A 21,615-nucleotide genomic window follows, 5' to 3' on the forward strand; every position below is an offset into this window, starting at 1 on the left:
TCACCATATATGTTTAGATGACATTGCTCAAGAATTTAAAGTTTGGGCAACCCAATAGCCAACTAACCTGCAGCCTTCTACCTGTTGGACCATATACCTAAAATATTTAATTTCTTTTGTACATCTATTTTCTTGATTTACATGATACAGTGAAGTGCTAACCATAATATTTATAAATTTCACATCAACAACACATAGCTTTTGTTTTATTGATTTAGGTGTTGTTTATTTTTTTTTGAAGAGGAAATTCATGAAGGTCTGCGGACCACCTCTACAAACCTCTATAGCAGAATAGGTTGACCAAACGACTACAGCCTATAATAAGAAGCATGTTTGCTTTTTAACATCTGCAGACTGCTGCAGTAAACTGAAATTTAAATAAACTAATTTTACAAACTGAAAATTCTTTTTCAACACCAAATTTTTAATAATTCTAGTCTTAAAACATTGAAATAAAATTCATACAATAAAGTATATATTAATGGGCTACTGGATCGATCTAGTTTTCAAGAATTTGATTAATTTCATAAATAGGTTGAAAAAGTTCTTATCCAAAAAAAAGATACTTAAAACATTTGATTACATAAACAAACATGATAGAAACTCCTAAACACAATAATGGAATATTTCAAAGCTAAAACCTTTACTCCTATTCTTCTTGTTCTTGTTCTTTTTCCATGTGTTATCTGTTCATGGGTTTCTCCTGTGGGCTTCCATTGGTTTCTTGATTCCTACTGGAATCTTGGGCATAAGATTGTTAAACATACAGGAAAATGAAAAAAGGCTCAAAATAATGTTATGTACACATATTGTCAGCAATAATTACATAATAAATTAGAAAATATAAAAAATTCGATTATTACAACAACTACATAGAAATCAGAAAAAAAAAACATACATTTCAATACAACCTAGTTAGCCTTTAGATTATACATGAAATTCACATACATACCCAACTGCAATTTTAACAAATAGAAAAAAAACACAACAATCGATTTCAGTTCTGATTAGTATCCACATCCCACCAAAACACAACTCAAATGATAGTTCATGAACAATCAATTTCAGGAAAAAATTAATCAGAATCTAGCAATCGATTAATCAGAATCAGCAAAGATTAATAAGAAAAATTGATTTTAGGAGGATACAATCGATTTTAAAAGTTGATTTCAGGAAAGGAAACATACTTGTTCATGAGGATGGCGACGGCAACGGCGAAGGGAGGCTGAGGCGACGATGGCGAAGGTCGAGCTACCCGACGATGGTGTTTTGCCGATGTGAGGTAGCGAATCGATGGTTGAATGGAGAAGGAAGCTGCAAATTAAAGGTTGAATGGAGAAGGTACGTGCGACGAATTCGATTGGAGGAAACAAGAAAGCGACGTTTGTTTTTATGTTGGGGACGTTGTTTTTAGGTTTTAGTTCAAAAGTGGTTTAAAGAGGCAACGCAAGTGCTGCATGGCGCAGAACACGCGCATAGCTTTTTTAGGCTGAATACTTTTAAAAAAACAAACTGTTGCGGGATGGAAAGTGTTGTGCATGTGCTGCGCCACACATCAATAAGTGGTTAGAAGACGTTTTTTACAAAAAGACAAACATCACCTTAGTCTTGATTATATCACTCTCTCTCTCTATTTAGATAGCTAAAAGAAAAGTTTGATAGTATATGAGTCCTTTTGTTTGATTCTAGTTTGATAGCTAAAAGCAAAGTTCATATCTTCCATTCTTATACAACTATTATTATTATTCTTGTGGTTGTTTCCGGTAGCATATGAATCAACAAAGAAATCAATTTTTTGATGCTTTTGTGATTTCTAGAATCCTTGGTTGTAATTTTTTGGGGAAATGACACAAATGTCCTACACTGTTTTTGTGGTTTTATGAGAGATTTCTAGAATCTAGGGTTGGTGTATTTAGTCCCTAAACTATTTTTTTGGTTTTATGAGGGTACGAACTTGTGAGCAGCTTGTCTATTTAGTCCCCTATGCTTGTTTTAACTGGGTTGCTTGCCACATCCACAATATTTTCCACATCAACCATGAAATGGAAACCATCTTATTTTACCTTAATGGAACTTTCTAGGGTTGAGCTGCAAACAACTCCCACCTAAGAAAATAGCTTCATGTCCTTTCAGTACTTCATATACTTCTGAATCTTTTACAGGTGCAAGTCAAAGTCGAATAATTTTTGAGATTTATCCAAAGCTTATTCATGGTCATAAGATTTAAATCCACTTCTGTTACAGTAACAAGATCAGAAGACTCGTTTCGTTGTTTGTGTTCAGAAAGTATCGTTAAACTACGTTATTTTGTGTTGAATATAGATTTATAGTAGAAGCTTGATCAATTGAGATTTGTACTTGGTTTTTTGATTTTTGATTAGAGTCGGAGTTTCAGAGGATGAATCATTGTGTTCCTGATTTTGAATGCTTCCGCCTACTTCAAGTTTAAAAAGGCACAAGAAATCAGCAATGTAATTTTATTTGTTCAATTCGAATTTCGAATTGATGATTTCTCTGTTCATGGTGTTTTGAAATTAGGATTTTATAATTAAAGGTTAATTTCAATTTTGTATTGTAGGGGCAATAAAGATATAATGTCGTTACTATGAAAAAATAGCCATGTGGTAATATAGAGCCAAAACTAGAGATCCGTCATCGGCAACAAAAAGTTGGAAACGATGTCGTCTGCCACCACTCGAGAGATCAGATCCGATGTTATCGAGGAAGAAATGACACCGTGCAATCTTTTTATGACAAGATAAAGATGAGCTGATATCTTGGCTTCATTACCCAACCCATTACAACTCATTAGACCTCTACCTTCATAATAACGAGATCATGTATCAAGTTCTTTCTTCGTCGGCTTCGGTCACCACCGCGTCTACATCCATACCACCGCCGCCTTTGGTAGTTACTATTCCTTCTTCCCGGTGCCGATTTATTGGATGGGATTTGTTTACAACTCAACCCTAGAAATTTCCATAAAGGTGTAACAGTAATGTGGTTGCCATGTCATGGCTAATGTGACAAATATTGTGGATGTGGCAAGCAAACCAGTTAAAACGAGTCTAGGGGACTAAATAGACAAGTTGTGTATGAGTTCTTTCCGTCAAAAAGCCACGAAAATAGTTTAGGGATTAAATAGACCAGACCTAGAAAGTTCGTAGGGCATTATGTCATTTCCTAAAATTTGTTTTATCAACTTCGATTGTGAATTGCTAGGTGTATTTTTAGATATATAAAAACACAATTGATTTAATTTATTATTACTTAGTTATTATGCTAGATAACTAGAATGAATTTCATTTGTGAAGTTGATTTGGTGTTGACTGTCTTATAATGAGACAAATTCTTTTAGAATGAGGAAATGCAATATTCTTTCAGAATGAGGAAGACCGGAATATGGATGGCCAATATTCTTTCAGAATGACGAAGACTTTAAAATGAGGTAGACTCATATTCTTACAGAATAGGGAAGACTTCAGAATAAGGATGGCCACTATTATTTCAGAATGACAAAGACTTTAGAATGAAGAAGACTAATATTCTTTCAGAATAAGGAAGTGCAATATTCTTCACATGCAAATATGCAAATTTATTAGACATAGATAACTAGAAAGAGGAGGGAATATTTAGTTTTATTCTTTAAGAATATATATATTATTTTAGAATTCTTGTTCTTTATGAACACCTCGAACTGTGGATAGAAAGAAAACACATGGGTGCCACCATGGTGCTTTTGTTGGTGTTGGATATGATGGACCATAAGCATGCATGATACTAGTGGCTATTAGTAAAGTCTTGTTCAATTATGTCCATTCTATAAAAATATGTATTTTTATTGTATATTGATACTTGTATGTTCATTATTTAATGTTGATTCTTAAAGTTGTGTATGTTCATTCTTGTAAATATACATAATTAGAAAAATCATGTTATTGTATACTCGATTCCATATTCTTTAAGAATCGTTTCTACCAATTACTAGTATTGTTTCTTGATTAAACTTCAATTACTGAGTGAGCGTTCTTTATAAAAACCTAGGTTTATAAAAGGTTCAACATTATTTTCGATTTTTGAAAATCAACTCTAATTTCATGCTCCGGTTGAAAGAGTTTTCTAAATTTAATGTGTGCTAGAATGTTGAGATAATGGGATTAATTACCAAAATAAACTCATCTTGTGTAATATGTAGCCGATGTAAATGTATCATATTACCCTTTCTTAACCGTTTCATTTGATTAGATGATGTTTTCATATTATTTTTAATTTAATAATATATATTAACCACTTTCTTAAAATAACTAAGATGATTGGTCTACATTCAACCCTACATCCACACAATACATAACATCCACACTATAACCAAACCATATATATATGTCACACCCCCGAACCAGACGGCGGAAACGTCCGGGGGCTCATGTGACTAACAATTGAATTATCATCACAATGAATATACATGAAACATAACACATTCATCACCAAAATTAAATATAACAACCAGCATTGTTCACATCAAGTACATTGTTATGAATTACATAAATTCAAAGTATTAATAGTACGATGAGTGATGTTACACAAAATAAATCCATACACACTTGAAAATCTTCTTGCTTAACGATTACCTGAGAATACAAGTTATTTTGAAAACGGTCAACATATATAATGTTGGTGAGTTCATAAGTATGTTTAGATAAAAGTTTGTATCTTTTGTAAAAACCCAGAAAATCCGATATTTTCTGTAAAGTGTCTGAAAATGATGTGAAAATCAAGTATAGATGCATGTGTGAATTTCGTAGTACTAACATATATGAATGCAGTTTAGATTTCTTTGTGTTGTAAGTAAGTGATAATTGAATAATAGTATTTCCCCAGAAAATCCGATATTTTCTGATTTATAAAAATATCGAGGTTCTTAGATCATTAATTTAAGTTATTTCGTATTGACATAATCGAAGGGTTAATCTTCGAAATGTTAAATTGGTATTAGATCTCTATATGAGCCGTTATAACCATACATGATAATGACTAGGTTGCCTGTCTTGACATTTTTCCAAATGCCGGTATTTGCTCAAGGTTTTGTCGCCCTAGACTGACCTAGTCTAGCTGTAGCGAGCAGCTAAGGCGTGGGGGGTCACCCCGTATAGATCTATACACAAACTCCCGCTCTCCCTCCAGGGAACTCTGGTTATAACTACAGGCTACGATTGTACACTCAAAGGTGCCAACCGACAAATCTCACTAGATTCTCAACCTTTCATGTTCGTTATGTTTTTCACTATGTTTAACGTTTACGTGTATGTTGCATGTTTTCATATCCAAAGGTACATACATAAGTATACGAAGTTCAATAATTATGTAAGGGATAGAGTTACGATCTACTAAGCATGTGAAATTTAGTCGAAGCCCAATTAGCATGTGAATGGACCACAAAGGCCCAATAACATGTAAGAGGGTAATTTGGGTCCAATAGGCATGTAAATGGACCACCAAGGCCCAACAAACATGTGACCCATAGCTCAGGCCCAAATTAACATGTAAATGGGTCACAAGGCCCAATAAACATGTCATGGAAGATATTGGGCTCAATATACACTTGAATGGGCTTTTAAGGCCCATTGGCCATGTATTGTGAATATTAGGCCCAATAAAATTGTTATCGATGTATTTCGTCCATTCGTTATTGTTTCGTTGTTTATATTTAACTCGAGGTTTACCAAATTGATTATAAAAAGTCTTCTTTTTGTAAAAACGACGTTCTTGCTCAATAAGCCTCAAATTTTCAATTAAGGCCCAAAGTTTTGTAAAAATAACACTTTAGTCCATAATTTATAAAAATTTGTACTTTCGTCCCAAATGTTTAGAAATTCACAGGTTTAGTCCAAAAATTTATATTTTGACATTTTTGGCCCAGTTTTGCAGAAAAGTGCATCTTCAGCCCCTTGTTTGTAAAAATTAACACTTTCGGCCCAATTTTTATAAAAGGTTACATTTTTGGTCCCATTTAGAAATAAATGTTATTTTCACCTCTAAATTTGGTTTATTTACATTTATGACTCAAACTTTGGTCAAATAACATTTTTAATCCCAAAACTTTCTTTTTTTTCGCAATTTGGGCCCAAAACCGTGAGGCCCAAATGTTTGGCCCATTGAGCTAAAATTTACATTTTTGGCCCTTTGGAAAGCATGTTTATCATAAAAATCCATTTTTATACAAGTAGGACCTATTTGATCCTTATAAAAACATAAATGTCACTTTTTGCCCTTATATTTTGTTTTCTTGACAATTTTAACCCTTAACAAGGTTTTTGCCTTAAATTTTTATATCTTCAACATATAAACACTTTTAACTTGATAATATGATGTATAAGGTGTCTTAGTTCATGGATCTTTACTCAATGTTACTTAAGATGTCGAGATTTGTTAAGATCTAACATATTTTTACAAAATAAACTAAGAAATCACACAAGACATGCATATAACACATAGATCTACACATTTTACTTGTATTCTCCCCCAAAAATCATTTAAAAACGGAAAATAAGGGGGTATGAACTCACCTTTGCTTTGATGATTCGGTTTTGAAGAAGAGATGAAGAGATTTTTGGTCCTAACAAGCTTTCTTGAGTGGATCTCGAACTTAGGAGGTTTCTAGGAGTATGATCACCAAAAATTTGCTTAGAAGGAGTGATCTAACATGATAATGAAGTTATATAACTTGGATATGTAAGGACTTACCAAGAAAATGATGATTTTTGGTGGAAATCTTCTTGATCAACCCTAGATCTTCGAAAATTTGAGAGGAAAGGAAGGAGTATTTCTTGTGAGTGTTTGAGAGAGTTTGATGTTGTGTGTGTATGTGTGCTTACCTTCGGCCGAGAGGAAGAAAAAAGAGCGAGGGAAGAGATATTAAGATGTGATAGGTGCATAGATGTATGGGATTGGGTATTTGTTTAGAGGGTAATTTGCCTGGATTACCTCTATATATTAGTGAGGTGGCATGGCTTGGATAATTAGCCATTTTTTTGATGATCGGCCGAGAATTGGATTAGGAAGGAGGAACTGAATTAATTTGGGCCCAATATTGATCTTCACTCGAAATTTTAAAGCCCATAGAGAAGTTTTCGGCCCATTGGGCCTTTATGGTAGTTCACGGCCCAAAATGGCATAAAAGAATGGATTTATGGCTTACTAGGGTTAATTGGATTAGTTATGGCCCAATAAGGCCCATTAGGGTTAGAATGAATCATTCTAGGCCCAAATGGTCCAAAATGTTTTAGATTTGTGAATTTGGGTCCATTTAGAATCCAAATAGGGTTTCCAAGCCCAAAATAGTTGAGTTGAATGCTTATTGATCCATTAAGCCCAATAAGGAATCCTAGTCCAATATGGACTTAAACCAAGGCTCTTAGGGTTTCAGACTCTTTGATGAACATGAGAGGTGCATTTAAATGAGCTCTGGGTGATATTTACTTAGAGTATATGTTTTACAATCGTTGAATGATTACACAAGAATATAATTTCCTAGCTAAAATGCAAGTTGTGACATCATCCCCCCGTTAGAGGGAATTTCGTCCCGAAATTCTTTTGAAACTAGGTTTGTGACGGAAAGAATAAGTGAGGGTACTTTTGCTTCATTTGGTCTTCACGTTCCCATGTGAATTCCGGTCCACATTTAGCGTTCCATCGAACCTTCACAATCGGAATGCGACTTTGCTTTGTACACTTCACTTCCCTATCCATAATCTCGACTGGTTCTTCGATGAACATGAGATTCTCATTTATCTCAATCTCTTCCAAAAGAACGACAAGGGTTTTATCTGATAGACACTTTTTCAGATTCGAGACGTGGAACACTGGGTGTACGTTGCTGAGCTCGGCAGGTAGCTGCAGCTTGTAAGCCACTGAACCAATCCGGGCAAGAATCTCGAACGGTCCAATGTATCACGGGTTCAATTTTCCTCGTTTCCCAAAGCGAATTATTCCCTTACAAGGAGAGACCTTTAACAACACGCGATCCCCGACTTGAAATTCTAATGGCTTTCGCCGCTTGGCAGCATAGCTTTTCTGTCGGTCTCGTGATGCTTGAAGTCGAGCTTTGATTTGGATTATCTTTTCGGTTGTTTCACGGATGATTTTGGGTCCTGTAAGAGCACTGGCCGACGATTGCCCTTTTGCTAGTTGAGTGTCACCCACCTCAGCCCAGCATAGGGGCGATCTGCATTTACGACCATAAAGAGCCTCGAAGGGAGCAACCTTGATGCTCGTGTGGTAACTGTTGTTATAAGAAAATTCGATCAGAGGCAAGTAGGCATCCCATGATTTGCCGAAGTCAATCACGCAAGCTCGGAGCATATCCTCGAGTGTCTGGATGGTTCGCTCACTCTGACCATCCGTCTGTGGGTGGTAGGTAGTGCTAATATCTAGTTGTGTTCCCATTGCCTTCTGAAGAGATTGCCAGAATCTTAAAGTGAATCTTCTATCTCGATCCGAGATAATAGATACTGGCACTCCATGGAGTCTCACAACCTCCTTGATGTAGATTCGGGTAAGCTTTTCTATATTGTAGGACTCTTTTATTGGCAGGAAATGAGCGGATTTTGTTAATCTATCGACAATTACCCAGATAGCATCCAATCCGTCTGCTGTCTTTGGCAATTTGGTCACGAAGTCCATAGTAATCCTTTCCCATTTCCACTCGGGTATCACTGGTTGTTTCAATAGTCCCGAGGGTTTTTGGTATTCCACTTTCACTTTGGCGTAAGTAAGGCACTTGCCCACGAAAGTGGCTATCTCTGCCTTCATATTAGGCCACCAATATTGCTGCTTGATATCCAAATACATTTTATCTGACCCCGATGAATAGAATATGACGTCTTGTGGGCTTCATGCATGACTACCTCTCTGAATCCCCCAATTTTGGGAACCCAGATTCTATTCATGAAGTAGTGAGTTACGTCGTCTTTAACTTCGAGCTCCTTCTCCATTCCACGTAGTGATTCACTAGCGACATTCTCCGGCTTTAATGCGTCCAATTGGGCTTCCTTGATCTGTGAGGCTAGATGAGATTGGATGGTGATTGATAGAGTCTTCACACGACGACTTGAATACTCCTTTCGACTCGAGGCATCGGCTACTACGTTAGCCTTACCTGGATGGTATTTGATCTCGCACTCATAATCATTTAATAGTTCAACCCATCTCCATTGCCTCATGTTTAGTTCCTTTTGATTTAGAATGTGCTGGAGGCTCTTGTGGTCTGTAAAGATGGTGCACTTGCTACCATATAGGTAGTGCCTCCAAATTTTTAAGGCGAAGACCACTGCCCCCAGTTCGAGATCATGCGTGGTATAATTTACTTCATGTGTTTTCAGTTGTCTGGATGCATATGCAATTACCTTCCCGCGTTGCATAAGGACACAACCTAAATCTTGATTCGAAGCATCACAGTGAAGTCTTCGGTTCCCTCCGGTAAGGATAGCACTGGAGCACTACAGAGGGCTTGCTTCAAGGTTTGGAAGGCAAGCTCTTGCTTCTCGGTCCAGTTGAAGGGTACACCTTTTTGCGTCAATGTGGTAAGGGGTTTGGCTATCTTGGAAAAGTTCTGAATGAATCTTCGGTAGTATCCTGCAAGACCCAAGAATTGGCGAATTTCAGTTGGCGTTGACAGATTTGCCCAGCTTTCGATTGCCTTGATCTTGGAGGGATCCACATGTATCCCTTCCTGACTGACTACATGGTCCAGAAATTTCACACTGCGGAGCCAGAACTCACACTTGGAGAGTTTCGCATACAACCTTTCAGCCCGCAGGGTTTCTAGAATTTGTCGAAGGTGTTGGCTATGATCTTCTTCGCTTCGAGAGTATACGAGAATATTATCGATGAAAACGATTACGAATTTGTCAAGGAATGGGCGGAAGAATTGATTCATGAGGTCCATAAATGTAGCGGGGGCATTTGTTAGACCGAAAGGGCATTACGACGAATTTGTAATGACCGTAACGAGTTCGGAAAGCAGTCTTAGGAATGTCCTCATCTCGGACTTTGAGTTGATGATAACCGGATCTCAGATCTATCTTTGAAAAGTAACTAGCCCCTTGAAGCTGGTTAAATAGATCATCGATTCGTGGAAGTAGATACCGGTTTTTGATGGTGAGTTTATTTAATTCCCTATAGTCGATGCACATCCTGAAGGATCTGTCTTTCTTTTTAACGAAAAGAACCGGAGCTCCCCATGGCGAGAAGCTGGGTCTGATGAATCCTTTATTCAGGAGTTCGCTTAGTTGGCTTGATAATTCTTGCATTTCAGCAGGAGCCAACCTATAGGGTGATTTGGCGATTGGAGTGGCTCCAGGCACTAGGTCGATTTGGAATTCGATTTTTCGTTCTGGAGGTATTCCCGGAAGATCTTCTGGAAACACATCCGGGAAGTCACATGCCACTGGGATGTTGTGAATGCTCGCTTCCTCTTTGGTTTTATCCACCACATGAGCAAGGAATGCGTAGTTCTTCTTTTGTAGACACTTTTGTGCCTTGATACATGAGATAAGGCGAAGGTTTGCGTCGGGTTTATCTTTGTAGATTATTAGGGTTTCGTGATTAGGGAGATGAAGGCGAACGGCCTTCTCGTGACACATAATATCGGCATGATGGGGGCTTAATTAATCCATGCCGATGATTACATCAAAACTCCTAATATTTACTAGCATCAAATTTATTTGGAAAGAGTGGTTGTTTAGTACTAACGTACATCCTATATAGATATCTTTGGTTGTTTCCGTTTTCCCATTAGCCATTTCCACCGTAAAGGCTTCGTTGAGCTTCTGGGGTTGTTGATTTATCAAGTATTTGAATTTATTACTAATGAAACTTCGTTCCGCCCCACTATCAAATAAGATGCATGCATACGAGTTGTTAAGTAGGAACGTACCAGTGACAACGGCTGGGTCCTGCATTGCTTCACTCTGGCCCATTGTCAGCACCCTCCCTGCTGCTCCTGCCCCTTGATTGTTTGCGTCGGGGCAGTTTCTCCTGAAATGCCCGGTTTTCCCACATCTGTAACAGGTATAACTGGCCCTAGCATTGGTGTTGTTGTTATTGTTGTTGTTGTTGTTGTTGTTGTTTGTCATCTGGTTTTGTTGAAGCTGAGCCCTACAATACTTTGATGTATGACCCTTCCGGTTGCACCTTGTGCAAATCATCTCTCTGCACTCCCCGTGATGGTGGAAGTTGCATTTTTTACAATTGGGGAGATTTCCTGAATACTGTTTTGGAGCATTTGGCGTGGATGAGGCTGGAGCATGTGGTGTGGTGGTAGCTTGAGTTGCCGCGTGGACAGTCACAGTTTGTTGCTTCTTAGATGATTCCGAGTTTTGCTTTCCCTTTCGCTTGTTGTTTTTCCCCTTCTTGCTCTCACCTTCTTTCTTGACCTCCGCTTCTGCTGTTTTGGCACCCTTCTTGATGATGTGTGGAATCAAGTATGAATCAAATCAGAGTTAAACGAATGTAGTTTGAACACATGATGTAAATATGATTTGGTTTCAGCTCTATTATGCTTTCAAATGTTACAGAGAGAAAATAGACAAGTTCATACAAAGATTCTTATCTAACTCTAAGTAATGTCCCTATTTATAGGAAACATGAAAGCACACAAAAAATTACAAGGACTAAACATCTAAGCTTCATTACAAATATGCCATGCAAAATAACATTAAGTCTTCGATATATTACAACAGGTCTTTGACCCTTACATTCTCCCCCTTTGTAATAATGTCGACCTTCTTCAGTTCAAAAGAATCTGTATAGCATACAGCATCACCCTTCGGATTTCTGAGTACCAGGAAATAATCCTCTTCAACTCTTTTTTGTCCCCTTTCGTTATTCTTCTTGCAGCTATTCATACGAACAATAAAGTTCGTATACTGGGACGTCGTATATCTTTCTACTTCGCATGCCTAGAATAAGAATCTCTTCGCCTTTCCATTTTTATCCTTCCCTGCGAAGACCAAACCGAATGGCTTCAAGCAAATCTCCCCATCAGCATACTTCTTTAACTCAGGTTGAGTCTTCGTTGGTTCCATGGGTACTTTCACTTCCAATCCCTTCGCAGTAGCCAACTCCACATCAGTTAGGGCCAAACACTCATAGTAGTTATCTATGAATATTTTGATGTGAGCAAGACCAAGACGAAAATCTTTTGGATCAGTTTCTCGAAGGTACGAAGCATCTTTATCTTTCAAAAGTAATGTAACTTGTATCAGATCATACAAGTTCATTAATGGAAAATCATCTATAGAGAAATTACATTCCTGACCATTCGCCCTTGCAACATAAAAACGAAGGTTCTGCATCATGTTCTCGAACAGAACATCCTTCTTAATGCTGATCACCTTCTTTATTTTCACAAGTGACCATATTTCCTCTGGAAGTTTTCCGAGAACAGCATGAAACCTGAGCTTCATATATGTGTAATCATCATCATTATCAAATTTCTCAGCAATCTTGTACTGAGCCATGATGAACATCATTTCATTCACCGGAAAATCCAGTTGTTTCATATCAGAATTAACAACAGCATAGCTTTGCTTCGGCTTCTTCTCAAAAGCATACATATGATTATATGCAACTCTTGCTTTGATTGTTCCGTAGTTGTAATGCTTCGCAAGATCACCCTTGTTCATTCCAGGCGGATCATTTGCACGAAGACTCAAAATACTTTGGACCACTCATAATTTTTCCAATTCAGCTTCAGTTTCAGTTTTCTTCTCCTCTTTCGTTTTTTCGACTAAAATTGTTTTCCCTTTGTCTTTTATCAAAGAGTTATCAACAACTTCTTTGGGCTTCGAACTACTACCACCTTCAGCTGAAGAACTAATCACAATTCCTTTAGAAATTGGCCTTGGAATTGGCATCGTGGAAATTGGCATCGTGGTAACAACTGTTGAAGTAACAGGCCCAGCAGTTGAGACTATTGGCTTTGATGATGGAATCTTCGTATGAAAAATTTTCCCAATAGTCTTAACAGCTTTATGCGAAACCTCACCTTCTTTCGCATTACCAACCTTCTTCTCTCCCCCTTGCACCCCTGTGACAACAGGTGGGGCATCTGTTGGTAGAAGACTTGAAAATTTGGACAACAGGGCCAACTGTTTATGCATAACAGCTTCGAATTGAGAAAATTTTTGAGATAAAAATTTTGGGGTAATGATCGAAGAGGAAACAGGCTTGCCAGATAAGTCTTTTAACTCCTTTAACAAAGTATTGAGCTCCACAAAACTTCGACTGTTATCCGTAGAAAGTTGAGATACTTGTGGACTCAAACTTTCATACATTTTAACATACTTTGTGACAGCATCACAAATAATTTCCACCTTTTGATTGAGAGATGCATAGTCATGCTGAGTACTAGCAATCTCTTTGAGCATATCTTCACGAAGTTCTTGAAGCTTGAAGTTGACATCTTCGCGTACTTTCTTCACATCTTTAATAAACAACACATGTCGTTCTTTAGCCATCCTTCGTAAATCTTGAATTTCACCCACAAATTTCAAAGATTGAGACTTTACTCGTAGTTCATTACACTTATCATTTTGGTCCACCTTATCCAAAATTCTAGATTCAGAATCTTGAAGCATTCCAGAAACTTTACTAACCATCCTGGCTTCGAATGCTTTAAGCATAACATCAAGTTCCAAACTTGAAATAGATTGACTTCCACCCATGTCAGCTTGAGACTGAATAATCGAATTCATCTTTTTATTCAGAATCTTGAACTGCTTCATCGTCATTAGCATATTATCTGCGAAAGTTTCTTCTTCTTCATCAAATTCCATCTCGTCAAATGTTCCTCCAAATCCCTCTTCTTCAATATCAGTGTCCTCAGTAGATTGAAGTGGATCAGTGGTTTGGGATGAGAACAAAGTAGTGATTGGTTGAGTGAGAATTGTTTCAAAAGTGGGGGCATTGGTAGTGTTCGAAACAGGAACAATAAACGGAGGTAAGGAAACGAAAGTATCAGAAGGTGCAGGAATACCTTGAGTTGTAACAGAAATTTCTTTATTGGTCTCTCCTTCACCCATGTTGACATTTACAACCGTATCAGATACGAGTGTAGAAATGTCTGAAGTTCGAACCTCCTCAGTAATTGAATCGGTTAACGAAACTTCGGGTGGTGTGACCTTAGTCTTCTCAGGAGTAGATGTTGATTTAAGAATAGTTGCTTCAGGGGTTTCAAGAACTTTCTCTCCTTCGGATAATTCCTCTTGAAGAACCAACTTTCTTTTCTTTGACTTCTTCTTTGAAATACGTGAAGCCACATCTTCATCTCTTCGTTTCCTTGAGGAAGGAGAAACAGGAGCTGGAACCTCACGAATAAGAATTCCTTGGTGATTCAGATATGGTTTACGAACCATAGTAGAAGAAGACTTAAACGAACCATCTGAAAGCTTTCGTGATCCACGAGACTTCTTTTTAGTTCTTCGAAAAATACCTTATTTTGATGGGATGGTTTCCTTTGTTTGGTCATCAAGAACAGGCTCCACCGGCTCAACCAAAACAGTCGAAACTTGTGTTTCTGGCTTCGTCTGTTTCGTTGGTGATTTCGTTTTCTTGGGCTCCTGAACAGGTTTCTCAGGAGTAGTTGTTGCATCCTTCTTTGATTTGCGTGACTTCTTCGAAGGACCAGCTGTTTCTTTTGGCAACAACTTCCCAGACTCATCATCAGGATTGATTATTTCCAAATACTCCATAAGAACCAAGTTTGTTGGATCAACACGCTGTAACATTGCATCTGGAATCCTTGCAATGTGCGTAAAGATTTCAGCATCATCAGTAACCTCCTTCGAAAATTGATATTTCATGAATTCAGCTGTCTCCTCACCAGCAGGCACCTCAATTTCTTCTTTGGCATAGAAATATCGAAGAATCAAAATCCAATACCTTGCACACGAAATTCCTTGGACAACATTCGTGTTTTCAACACTCTTCTGAAATTCCTTCCACAGCTGTGTAGAGTAATCCACTGAGATATCATAGTACACACCAGCTACCATCGCATAAACCTCCATTCGACCTTTATCCAATCCAACACTACGACCAATCAAGCAGCGTAGAAAGATTCCGAATAGAAAATTCCAAACAGTTGGAAGTCCAGATTTCTTGAAATCGCTGATCTTGGTGAGTGGGGGTTGATGACCCATCTCATTAAGCATGTGGATGACTTGAGCAGAAGAAAGATCAGTATATATTGGAGAATTAGGGATATCAAGAATCTGACAAAAAATCTTCTTGGACAATCGGATCTTCTTTTCATTCACCATTTGGAAAGTGATGATATCCATTGCTTTGCTGTAAGTATTAGTGGAAAGTGATGTTGCCATGATCATACAATTTCTTGGCCAGTCTCTTGGCGCTATCAAACGTGTCAGGGTTTGCCGCAATGACATTCCCTTGTATAGGTGCAGTCATTCCCCATAAACCTCTCAATCTTTTTCCCTTCTGAGGTGATCATTCCGGGACACAGAAGAGATAGCTCACTAAACCTGGATATGTATGCGTCGATATAGAAGTTTTGAACCGTGAGGTTCCACAACTCTTGTTCCATCTTCTGGATTACACCTCTTGAACAGTATTCAGCCAACATCATTTCTTTAAGCTCTTCCCAGGGCATCGCGTTCGCCACCAGGAGTGTCATGGCCTCTATGTGGCCATTCCACCAGGAGAGGGCTTGATCAATGAAGGTGCAGGCTGCGAACTTGACCTTACACTCATCCGGACACCCGCAGATTTCAAAAACGGAATCTACTTTCTCAATCCATCGCTTTAGGGCTATTACGCCTCCTGTCCCATTAAAGGTTCGAGGTTTGGCGTTGGTGAAGTCCTTATAGGTGCATGTTCGAGCGGCTCAATGGTTCATTCCTTGATTTGTGCTTCCGGTTCCCTGCCCGTTGCCTTCTCCGTTGTTTCCATTGCGAATCTGCGCAAGTGCTGCAGTGACCGCAGCGGACACTACTGCCTGGAATGCAACCGAGTTTATCTCAGGTGGGATCGGTGTTGCGTTGTTTCCACGGTTGGGTCTTTGAGGCATCTTTATGTCATGGAACGGAAATATGTTGAGTGCCTATTGTTTTGCGAGTTTGGATTCCCATAGACTAGGCGTATAGTGTGTGTATTTAAGTAATTCCATGCATTAACATAAAACAAGGAAGTAAAACACATAGCAGATGACAACGTCATGATAAAACATAAAGCATTTTCATTAATACTAATTGTTTTAATACATGAAAATTTTCCAGAAGGCATACAGTACATGGGGAAATATAAAATCCGGCAGCATGACGACCCTATGAGTAGTGTGGTCACTTAAACATAAGGTCGATAGTACATAGCATAGTACACCTAAGAGAAACCTAATACTAATAAGATATACTATTGATCCCGATCATACTGAGAAGTGCCTAATGGTGGTAGCGAAACCATATCCCAAAATGTTGTGCCAACAACTGAGCCATCTCGGTCATTTCTCGGATGACCTCATCCCTTTCCTGCTCAGCTTGCACGTCTCGTGCCTCCATAGCAAATAGATGTTGCCGAAGTGTGGCAACCTCTGCTTCCAGAGAACGATCCTCACCAACGGGATCCCCTGGTGGAGCAGGGTGGTCCGGGTGTGCCTCATCGGTAGGTGGTTCGACGGGGGCTTCATTTGTGTCCCTATCCTCCTCCATGTCTTTGTCAGTCCCATCAAACTCATAGTCTGTATCAGTGTACTCGTCGGGCCCAATGCCAGGGGCTCCCCCTTGTTCTTCTTCGGGATCCTCCTCAAGCATCCCTTGAGCCACTAGGGCTTGATAAAAATGTACTCCTTCTTGATCCTCATCCATGGTGACTGCATGGGGGCACAGAAATAAGTCATGTTTTAATTATTCCTATAGTATATTTTAATTATTTAGGTTTGGGTTCCTTAGAGTTATTGGAGAATGAGGTAGGCTTGTGGATTCATTTCCCGCTATGATTACTCCCAAACACATGTTGATCATATTCTGAATAAATATAGTTGATCAGGCTATATTTATCCTTAATATGACTACATAACTGCCCATGTTTAACCATAATGTTCAATTTCCTCCATAAGCTTTTATTAAATATTGTTAGGTTATTATTCTAATATGCGCACATGAGTGTGAAATTTTTGTTTTGTTCAGAGTTATTTAGTCCCATTGTGTTTATAGTTGCATATCATGTATGGTTAGATATGCTAGTTCACTATAAACATTGCTCTGATACCAACCTGTCACACCCCCGAACCAGACGGCGGAAACTTCCGGGGGCTCGTGTGACTAGCAATTGAATTATCATCACAATGAATATACATGAAACATAACACATTCATCACCAACATTACATATAACAACCAGCATTGTTCACATCAAGTACATTGTTATGAATTACATAAATTCAAAGTATTAATAGTACGATGAGTGATGTTACACAAAATAAATCCATACACACTTGAAAATCTTCCTGTTTAACGATTACCTGAGAATACAAGTTATTTTGAAAACGGTCAACATATAAAATGTTGGTGAGTTCATAAGTATGTTTAGATAAAAGTTTTGTATCTTTTGTAAAAACCCAGAAAATCCGATATTTTCTGTAAAGTGTCTGAAAATGATGTGAAAATCAAGTATAGATGCATGTGTGAATTTCGTAGTAGTAACATATATGAATGTAGTTTAGATTTCTTTGTGTTGTAAGTAAGTGATAATTGAATAATAGTATTTCCCCAGAAAATCCGATATTTTCTGATTTATAATAATATCGGGGTTCTTAGATTATTAATTTAAGTTATTTCGTATCGACATAATCGAAGGGTTAATCTTCGAAATGTTAAATTGGTATTGGATATCTATATGAGCCGTTATAACCATACATGATAATGACTAGGTTGCCTGTCTTGGCATTTTTCCAAATGCCGGTATTTGCTCAAGGTTTTGTCGCCCTAGACTGGCCTAGTCTAGCTGTACCGAGCAGCTAAGGCGTGGGGGGTCACCCCATATAGATCTATAAACAAACTCCCGCTCTCCCTCCAGGGAACTCTGGTTATAACTACAGGCTACGATTGTACACTCAAAGGTGTCAACCGACAAGTCTCACTAGATTCTCAACCTTTCATGTTCGTTATGTTTTTCACTATGTTTAACATTTACGTGTATGTTGCATTTTTTCATAGCCAAAGGTACATACATAAGTATACGCAGTTCAATAATTATGTAAGGGATAGAGTTACGATCTACTAAGCATGTGAAATTTAGTCCAAGCCCAATTAGCATGTGAATGGACCATAAAGGCCCAATAACATGTAAGAGGGTAATTTGGGTCCAGTAGGCATGTAAATGGACCACCAAGGCCCAACAAACATGTGACCCATAGCTCAGGCCCAAATTAACATGTAAATGGGTCGCAAGGCCCAATAAACATATCATGGAAGATATTGGGCTCAATATACACTTGAATGGGCCTTTAAGGCCTATTGGTCATGTAATGTGAATATTAGGCCCAATAAAATTGTTATCGATGTATTTCGTCCATTCGTTATTGTTTCGTTGTTTATATTTAACTCGAGGTTTATCAAATTGATTATAAAAAGTCTTCTTTTTGTAAAAACGACGTTCTTGGTCAAAGGCTCAAATTTTCAATTAAGGCCCAAAGTTTTGTAAAAATAACACTTTAGTCCATAATTTATAAAAATTTGTACTTTCGTCCCAAATGTTTAGAAATTCACGGGTTTAGTCCAAAAATTTATATTTTGACATTTTTGGCCCAGTTTTGCAGAAAAGTGCATTTTCAGCCCCTTGTTTGTAAAAATTAACACTTTCGGCCCAATTTTGATAAAAGTTACATTTTTGGTCCCATTTAGAAATAAATGTTATTTTCACCCCTAAATTTGGTTTATTTACATTTATGACTCAAACTTTGGTCAAATAACATTTTTAATCCCGAAACTTTTTTTTTTCGCAAATTTGGGCCCAAAACTGTGAGGCCCAAATGTTTTGCCCATTGAGCTAAAATTTACATTTTTGCCCCTTTGGAAAGCATGTTTATCATAAAAATCCATTTTTATACAAGTAGGACCTGCTTCATCCTTATAAAAACATAAATGTCACTTTTTTCCCTTATATTTTGTTTTCTTGACAATTTTGACCTTTAACAAGGTTTTTGTCTTAAATTTTTATATCTTCAACATATAAACACTTTTAACTTGATAATATGATGTATAAGGTGTCTTAGTTCATGGATCTTTACTCAATTTTACTTAAGATGTCGAGATTTGTTAAGATCTAACACATTTTTACAAAATAAACTAAGAAATCACACAAGACATGCATATAACACATAGATCTACACATTTTACTTGTATTCTCCCCCAAAAATCATGTAAAAACGGAAAACAAGGGCGTATGAACTCACCTTTGCTTTGATGTTTCGGTTTTGAAGAAGAGATGAAGAGATTTTTGGTCCTAACAAGCTTTCTTGAGTGGATCTCGAACTTAGGAGGTTTCTAGGAGTATGATCACCAAAAATTTGCTTAGAAGGAGTGATCTAACATGAGAATGAAGTTATATAACTTGGATATGTAAGGACTTACCAAGAAAATGATGATTTTTGGTGGAAATCTTCTTGATCAACCCTAGATCTTCGAAAATTTGAGAGGAAATGAAGGAGTGTTTCTTGTGAGTGTTTGAGAGAGTTTGATGTTGTGTGTGTGTATGTGCTTACCTTCGGCCGAGAGGAAGAAAAAAGAGAGACGGAAGAGATATTAAGATGTGATAGGTGCATAGATGTATGGGATTGGATATTTGTTTAGAGGGTAATTTGCATGGATTACCTCCATGTATTAGTGAGGTGGCATGGCTTGGATAATTAGCCATTTCTTTTCTTTTTTTTTGTTTTTAATGATGGGCCGAGAATTGGATTAGGAAGGAGGAAGTGAATTAATTTGGGCCCAATCTTGGTCTTCACTCGAAATTTTAAAGCCCATAGAGAAGTTTTCGGCCCATTGGGCCTTTAGGGTAGTTCACGGCCCAAAATGGCATAAAAGAATGGATTTATGGCTTACTAGGGTTAATTAGATTAGTTATGGCCCAATAAGGCCCATTAGGGTTAGATTGAATCATTCTAGGCCCAAATGGTCCAAAATGTTTTAGATTTGTGAATTTGGGTCCATTTAGAATCCAAATAGGGTTTCCAAGCCCAAAATAGTTGAGTTGAATGCTTATTGGTCCATTAAGCCCAATAAGGAATCCTAGTCCAATATGGACTTAAACCAAGGCTCTTAGGGTTTCAGATTCTTTGATGAACATGAGAGGTGCATTTAAATGAGCTCTGGGTGATATTTACTTAGAGTATATGTTTTACAATCGTTGAATGATTACACAAGAATAGAATTTCCTAACTAAAATGCTAGTTGTGACAATATATATATATATATATATATATATATATATATATATATATATATATATATATATATATATATATATATATATATAGTTTTTAAATTTAAAAACAAATGCATTTATATGGTTTCATATATAAAAATAATATATTTGTACGATTTCAAATGAAAATGGTTGACATTATATAACATCGGATAACATGCTATTCGATTTGGAACAAAAAATGGAGTATCAAAATGAAAATTTTAATGTTTTTTGTGTAGTTTTTTTCAATTTTTACATGTGATCATATCATATTAGTCCCAAGTAGTGTCATGTTAATATACCATGTCATGGAAAAATGATACTTCAGCATGCCACTTTAGCGGGTGTCTGGATTAATTGGTCAAAATGGTTTACATCACAACTACTTATTAAACTTAATGATTAAATTGTAAGGAAAAAATAATATACTCTCAAATTTCATTTTTTTTAAAACATGGTGAATTTTATATCATTACCCTAATATATTTAGATATGTTGAAGTTGATGAAGTGTGGAATCAAGTATGAATCAAATCAGAGTAATCAGAATATAGATTGAACACACGATATAAATATGATTTGGTTTCAGCTCTATTATGATTTCAATGTTACAGAGAGAAAATAGACAAGTTCATACAAAGACTCTTATCTAACTCTAAGTAATGTCCCTATTTATAGGAAACATGAAAGCACACAAAAAATTACAAGGACTAAACAAGTACGCTTCGTTACATAAATGCCTTGTAAAATAAACTTATGACTTCGACATATTACAACAGGTCTTCGACCCTTACATTCTCCCCCTTTGTAATAATGTCGATCATCTTCAGTTTAAAAGAATCTGTATAGCATACAACATCACCCTTCGAATTTCAGAATACCAAGAAATCATCTTCTTCAATTCCTTCTTGTCTCCTTCATTATTCTTCTTGCAGCTATTCATACGAACAATGAAGTTCGTATACTGGGACGTTGTGTATCTCTCCACTTTGCAAGCTTGAAATAAGAATCTCTTGGCTTTTCCATTTTTGTCTTTCCCTGCGAAGACCATGCCAAAAGGCTTCAAACATATTTCCCCATCAGCATACTTTTTCAACTCAGGCTGAGTCTTCGTTGGTTCCATGGGTACTTTCACT

This window comes from Lactuca virosa, chromosome 4 (assembly GCF_052849685.1).
Source record: "Lactuca virosa cultivar CGN04683 chromosome 4, Lactuca_virosa_CGN04683_v6, whole genome shotgun sequence".
Taxonomy (NCBI): Eukaryota; Viridiplantae; Streptophyta; class Magnoliopsida; order Asterales; family Asteraceae; genus Lactuca; species Lactuca virosa.